General features: G+C 39.3%; 1 pseudogene; it reads right to left on the minus strand.

The window, feature by feature from the left end:
* Window positions 1-3197: 3197 nt before the first annotated feature.
* Window positions 3198-3444, minus strand: LOC119517256 (annotated as a pseudogene).
* Window positions 3445-7504: the final 4060 nt, after the last annotated feature.

The following is a 7504-nucleotide window of genomic DNA, read 5'->3' on the forward strand; positions in this document are numbered from 1 at the left end:
TTGAGATGTACAGAAAGGATTAGTAGTATCAGGGGCAGAAGCAGAGACACACACAGAAGGAGAGTTCTAAGTACAAGCCTTTAGGAGCAGAAGCTCTGGGTGAATAGAAGCCATGAGTTGCCAGGAATCATGAGTCAGCAGAAGCTTGAGCCAGCCGGAGTCATGAGTCAGCAGAGACTATGAAATACAGAGGAGATCGGAGACAGCAGGGGGAAGAGGCCAAGACCCAGAGATGCTGAGTCACCAGATGGAGCAAGGATGACCCTGGTGGAGGGGCCTCGGAGGGCTGCTGTTACATAATCAGAGCTACTGCTGTAATTTGAAGCAGTGCCAGCCTCTCGGAGCCCTGGTTGGGTGCTTGAGGCTTTGGAATTCCCAAACTCTTGTTGTATCCAGAGAATGTTTCTTTTCCTCTCAACCTGCAAGAACCTGTGGCCAACACACCAGCCCTGTCACAGTCTCTCTGAGACTCAGTTTCCTCACCTGTGAAATGGGGATGATGATACCTATTTTTAAAAATCTGTTTTTCTCTCTTGTACTTTTCTTCATCTTAAGCAGGAGCAGAAACAAGATGATATTTTGTTTTTTATTATGGTAAAATATACAAATTTATTTAATTTTAACCATCTTAAAGTATACAATTCAGTGGTATTAAATACATTCATGATGATGTCTCAGCTCCACTGTCTAGTTTCAGAACTTTTTCATCACCCCAAACAGTAACCCTGTACCCATTAAGCAGTCACTCCCCATCCACCCCCCCACCCTGGTCCCTGGCAGCCACCAATCTGCTTTCTGTCTCTATGGGTTTACCTATTCTGTATATTTTATATAAATGGACTCATTAATATTGGTTCTTTTGTGTCTGGCTTATTTTTCTTAGCATAATGTTTTCGAGGTTCATCTATGCTATAGCATGTATCAGAATTTCACCCCTATTTATGGTGAAATAATATTTCATTGTATGTTGGTACCATATTTTGTTTATCCATTCATCTGTTGATGGACATTTGAGCTCTTCCATCTTATGGCAATTGTGAATAATGCTGCTATGAACATTCATACAAGTTTTTGTTTGCACACCTGTTTTTAATTATTTTGGGTACATATAGGAGTGGAATTGCTGGATCATATGGTAATTCTATGTCTAACTTGTTGAGGAACCTTCAAATTGTTTTCCACAGTGGCTGCACCATTTTATATTCTCACCAACAATTTTTGAGGGTTTCCTTTTCTCCACATCTTCACCAACACTTATTTTCTGTTTTTTTTTTAATTATTATTATGTCCATCTTAATGGGTGTGAAATGGCTTCTCAATGTGGTTTTTTTTAAATGCAATTTTATTGAGATATGTTCACAAACCATATAATCCATCCAAAGTATACTATCAGTGGCTCACAGTATCATCATGTAGTTCTGCATTCATCACTACAATCAATTTTAGAACATTTCCATTACTCTAAAAAAATTAAAATAAAAAGACCACTTCAAATATCCCATACACCTTATCCCCCCTATTATTTATATTTTTTGTGGTTATTTTATTACTAATCTGCCCATACACTGGATGCAGGAAGTGTCAGTCACAATGTCACACAGTCACATGATAAAAGCTATATAGTTATACAATCATCATCAGGATTCAAGATTACTGCATTAGAGTTCAACAGTTTCAGGTTATTTCCTTCTAGTTATTCTAATACTCTAGAAATTTAAAGGAATATCTACATAATGCATAAGAATAACCTCCAGAATGAACTCTCAACTCTATTTGACATCTCTTAGGCACTAAAACTTAATTTTGTTTCATTTCTTTTCCCCCTTTCAGTCAAGAAGTCATTCTCAATCTCACGATGCCGGGGCCAGGCTCATCCCCGGGGGTCATGTCCCATATTGCCAGGGAGACTTATACCCCTGGGAGTCATGTCCCATGTAGAGGGAAGGGTAGTGAGTTAATTTGCAGTTACCTTAGAGATACAAGCCACATCTGATCAACAAAAGAGGTTCTCTGGGGGTGACTCTTAGGCATAGTTATAAGTAGGCTTAGCTTTGCCATTGGAGAGATAAGTTTCGTAAGGGCAAGCCTCTAGATTGAGGTCTTGGCTTATTAAATTGGGAGCACCTATTGCTTAAGAGAATAGCAAAAATTCTTCAGATGGGGAAGTTTAATAGTTCCACTATTTTCCCCAGTCCCTCAAGGGGACTTTGCAAAACACTTTTTTATTTTCTGTCCAAAATATCCTGGGATGTATTGGAGTATTCCATTAGCCTGTACAGAGTAAAAAGATCTTATTCCCCATTCTAGATTCTATGTAATTACATTGTTCAAATAAACTGGACAGGTTAAATTAAGATACAGTGTGCTATAGAAAATATAAATTTTTTTTTCCCAAATAAACCTCTCTTACTTTAGTCACACACAAGTTGGGATTTTAAAATATACAATCAGTATCATCCTCACCCTGTTTTCTAATTTATCTTAGTCCTAACCAAGTCCATTTCATTCATATCTCTAATTGTAGTCTGATCTCTTTTTCAGCTTCTTTAACTGTTGTTGTGTGGAGTAATGCTGGCTTTCAGGGCATTTTCATTACTCTAAAAAAATAAAATAAAAAAGAACAACCCAAACATCCCATACCCCTTATCCCCCGTATTATTTATATTTTTGTGGTTATTTTATTACTCATAATAAATATTACTCATAATAAAATATAAATATTATTTATACTTTTTGTGGCTATTTTATTACTCACAATAATATCTCAGGCATCACACAGATACCCATATTTCCAGGGAACTACCAGGTTATACACAAAGAAGTTAACATCTCAGAATTTAGAAAGAACCATTAAAACTCAGAAATAGATGTGATTGCTGTCAGAGCTTACAATCTAGGAACGTTTACAGTAAGTCTTATTGAACATTCAGTACTCCTTAATCGTCGATTGCCCAATCTCTGCCCCCATTCAATGTGGTTTTGATTTGCATTTTCCTAATGACTAATGACGTTGAGCATCTTTTCATGTACTTGTTTGCCATCTGTGTATCTTTGGAGAAATGTTTACTCAAGTTCTTTGTCCTTTTTTTTTAAAGTAAAGTTTTCAAATGTACTTTCTTCAATTATGCCATATTTCAATGGGCATACAGTGCTTTTACTTGGCATTAATTATGAGTTCTTTTTGAAACAATTCAGTATTACACTAGCTGGGATGATTCCCAATCTCTCCATTCCTTTGGGGAAACTTTGCCGACAGGGGACAGGTTCCATTGAATTCCAATTTGTGTTGATGTATATGGCTCTACTATCTAATACAGCATTACCATATTTGTCCTGAATATCAAGTGCTCCCTTCTAGTGACTCTGCCTTGACATTGTTTCCTGAATACTTTGAACTCTGGGACAAGTTATTGCATTTTTGGCCAAGGGAAACATCGTGAAATTGTAGATAGGATTGCAAGCAACTGCAGCTGCTGGCTTGGTGCATTTTTAAAAAATTCAGTTTATTGAGATATATTCACACACCATACAATCATCCATGGTACTGTTCACAGTACCATCTTATAGCTGTGCATTCATCACCTCAATATATTTTTGAACATTTTCCTTACACCACAAAGAATCAGAATCAGAATAAAAAATAAGAATAAAAAAAGAACACCCAAAGCACACCCCATCCCACCCTATTTTTCATTTAGGTTTTGTCCCCATTTTTCTACTTGTCCATCCATACACTAGATAAAGGGAGTGCGATCCACAGGGTTTTCACAATCATACTGTCACCCCTTGTAAGCTACATTGTTACACAATCGTCTTCAAGAGTCAAGGCTACTGGGTTGGAATTTGGTAGTTTCAGGTATTTACTTCTAGGTATTCCAATTTATTAAAACCTAAAATGTGTTATCTATATAGTGCATAAGAATGTCCACCAGAGTGACCTCTCAACTCCATTTGAAATCTCTCAGCCACTGAAGCTCTATTTCTTTTCATTTTGCATCCCCCTTTTGGTCAAGAAGATGTTCTCAAACCCAGGATGCCGGGTCCAGATTCATCACCGGAAGTCATATCCTGTGTTGCCAGGGAGATTTACACCCCTGGGAATCAGGTTCCATGTAGGGGGGAGGGCAGTGAGATCACCTGCCAAGGTGGCTTAGTTAGAGAGAGAGAGAGGCCACATCTGAGCAACAAAGAGGCACTCAGGGGGAGACTGGTAGGCACAATTGTAAGCAGGTTTAGCCTCTCCTTGCAGCAACAAGCTTCATAGAGGCAAGCCCCAAGACAAAGGGCTCAGCCCATCAAGCCGTCAGTCCCCAATGTTTGTGAGAATATCAGCAACAATCCAGGTGAGAAAGTCCAACAGGCTTGGTGCATTTTTGCATCCAGCGCTTTCCCTTGTCCAGTGCTTTATTGGGTTGTTTGTCTTTGTGTTGTTGAATTGTAGTTCTTTATATATTCTGGATGGTAAACCCTTACCAGATATATGACTTCCAAATATTTTCTCTTATTGTGTGGATTTTCTTTTCACTCTTTTGATAGTGTCCTTTAATGCAAAAGCATTTTTAATTTATCAATTTTTTTCTCTTGTTGCTTGTGCTTTTGGTGTCATATCTAAGAATCCATTGCCAAATCTGAGGTCATGATTTATTCCTATATTTTGTCTAACAGTTTCATAGTTTTAGCTCTTGTATTTAGGTCTTTGATTCATTTTGAGTTAATCTTTGTATATGGTGTGGGGTAAGGGTCTAACTTCATTCTTTTGCATATTGATATGCACCATTCATTGAAGAGACTGTTCTCTTACATTGAATGTTTTTTGCAACCTTGTCGAAAATCAGTTGACCATAGATATGGATTTTTTTTTGGACTCTCAATTCTATTCCATTGATCAATATGTTTATTCTAATGTCAGTACCACACTCTTTTGATTAGTATAGATTTGTAGTAAGTTTTGAAATCAGAAAGTGTGAGTTATCCAACTTTATTCTTCATTTTCCAGATTGTTTCAGCTATTTGGGGTCCCTTACAATTCCATATGAATGTTAGGATTTTCCATTTCTGCAAAAAAATAAATCATTGGGTTGCTGATAGAGGTTGTACTGAATCTGTAGATAACTTTGGGGAATATTGTCATCTTAACAACATAAAGTCTTTCAATCCATGAACACAGGATGTCTCTCCATTTATTTAGGTCTTCCTTAATTTCTTTCAACAATATTTTGTAGTTTTAGTGTATGAGTCTTGCACCTCTTTGGTTAAACTTATTCTCAAGTATTTTATTCTTTTTGATGCTATTGTAAATGGAATTGTTTTCTGAATTTTATTTTTGGATTTTTCATTGCTAGTGTGTAGAAAGACAATTGATTTTTTGTGCATTGATCTTGTATCCTGAAACTCTGCTGAATTTTATTAGCTCTCATAGATTTTTTGGTGTGGATTCTTTAGGATTTTCTATACATATATCATCATGCCATCTATAGAGATTGTTTTACTTCTTCCTGTCCTGTTTGGATGCTTTTTATTTCTTTTTCTTGTGTGATTGCTCTGATTAGTACAAATCAGTACAAGGTTAAATAGAAGTGGTGAAAATGGGCCTCCTTGTCTTGTTCCTGATCTTAGAGCAAAAGCTCTCAGTCTTTCACCATTGAGTATGATGTTAGCTATGGTTTTTTTGTAAATGCACTTTTTCATGTTGAGGAAATTCCATTGTATTCCTAGTGTGCTGAGTATTTTTATCATGAAAGGGTTCTCAGTTTTGTGAAAGGTTTTTTATGCATCAATTAAGATATATTAAGTTTTCCTTTCCTTCATTCTACTAATGTGGTATATAACATTGATTGATTCCCTTATCCCTTGCATTCTTGGGATAAATCCCACTTGGTAATGGTGTGAGTCCTTTTAATATGCTGCTGGATTTGATTTGGGCAGTATTTCATTGAAGCTTTTTGTGTCTATATTCACAAAGGATGTTGGTGTTCAGTTTTCTTCTTATGTGATGTCTTTGGCTGGTATCAGGTAACACTGCTTTCATAGAGATGGTACTTATTTTAGGGGACAGCTGCTGTTTAGGGATCCCTTCCTTGGGGAATCCAGCCTCTATTTGACACTTTAACACTGTGGGTCTGTCAGTCACGAGACCCCACATCCAAGGTGGCCACATTATCCAGTCTGGGAAAATCAGACTCTCCATTGCAGGAATTATTAGCTTTTCATTTAGAGACATATTTAGGGCAGGTGGCTGGAATCCTACAGAGTGTTCCTGGCTCCTCTGGGATCACCTGAGTTGTCCTGGTTTCCGTGCTTTCCGAGGCCCATTCATCCAGCTCCTCTTTTGTTCTGTGAGTTTCCTAACAGCTTTCCTACAGATTCCTCTTTTCTTGTTTAATACCCCTAGCTGGATACACACTTCACAGGGTTACTGTGAAGTGAAATAAGCTAGTATATACATGAAAAAGCTTGGAGGTATGGTGTAAAGGGATTTTCTCATCTGTTCTGTAGATGAACAAAGGAAGGCATAGAGAGGCGAGGGGGAGTGACTGCTTCTAGGTCACACAGTGGGTCAGGGGTGGGACAGAGTGGAGGCTCCAATTCCTAGACCAATGCTCTTTCATGGCCCCTGGTTCTCCCTTCTCCTGCCCTGCCCTGTTATTTACCTAATGTCTCTGGGCTCAGTGTACTTGAGGAACCCAGTGTTTTCATATTTCGAAAGAAGATTCTCAGCCTAGACCAGCTACTGATTTCCTGTGGGCTTTGCCAAATCCTTTCCCTCTTGGTGCTTCAGTTTCTTTTTCTGTGTCATATGTGAAGATGACATAGGGATCAAAGGCAGATGTGGTTCTGCGGGGCTCCCCTCTGCAGTACCACAAGACTCCCTGTAGGTGGCAGCATATGACCACAAATGTCCTGGAACATTGGCCCAGCAGTTCAGGCAGATGGAAAAGCTGTGGGTGGAACATTCCCTAGCCCTGGGGGAGAGGAGAATTGGGCGGGGGAGGGGGAAGTCGGGGACTCACTGGCCTTGAGACAAAAGAGAGTTGGTTTGAGGGCTGGAGGACAGGAATAGTGGGTGCATCCAATTCATCCATCCATCCATCCATCCATTCATCCATCCAATATTTTTGCACATCTGTACTGGTTCCGGAGATACTTCAGTGAACAAGACAGACACGGGCAGTCCCTGGCCTCACCGAGCTGGCGCTCTAACTTAGAACCATCGCCTTGTTTTCCAACAGCCATAACGTCCGTAGCAGGCCCCTTTGCCTCTGGGCTTGTATACCCATCCGCAAAATGGGATAATAAGGACTAGGATGAGGCTTAAGTGCTGGCAGCCAATCAGCGCTCGTTGCCTTCCTCTCAGCCCCACCTCTCCCTTCTCAGGGAAAACACCCCGAACTCTGCGGTTAATGGAGGGGCAGCCCCAGCGAGTCCACCCCTTCTGGAAGTCTGCGTAAGCCTTAAACTTCAAGGAATTCTCCAGAATTGCCAGAAGCCTCACAGACCTCAGAGG

This window comes from Choloepus didactylus, chromosome 21 (genome assembly GCF_015220235.1).
Source record: "Choloepus didactylus isolate mChoDid1 chromosome 21, mChoDid1.pri, whole genome shotgun sequence".
NCBI classification, from domain to species: Eukaryota; Metazoa; Chordata; class Mammalia; order Pilosa; family Megalonychidae; genus Choloepus; species Choloepus didactylus.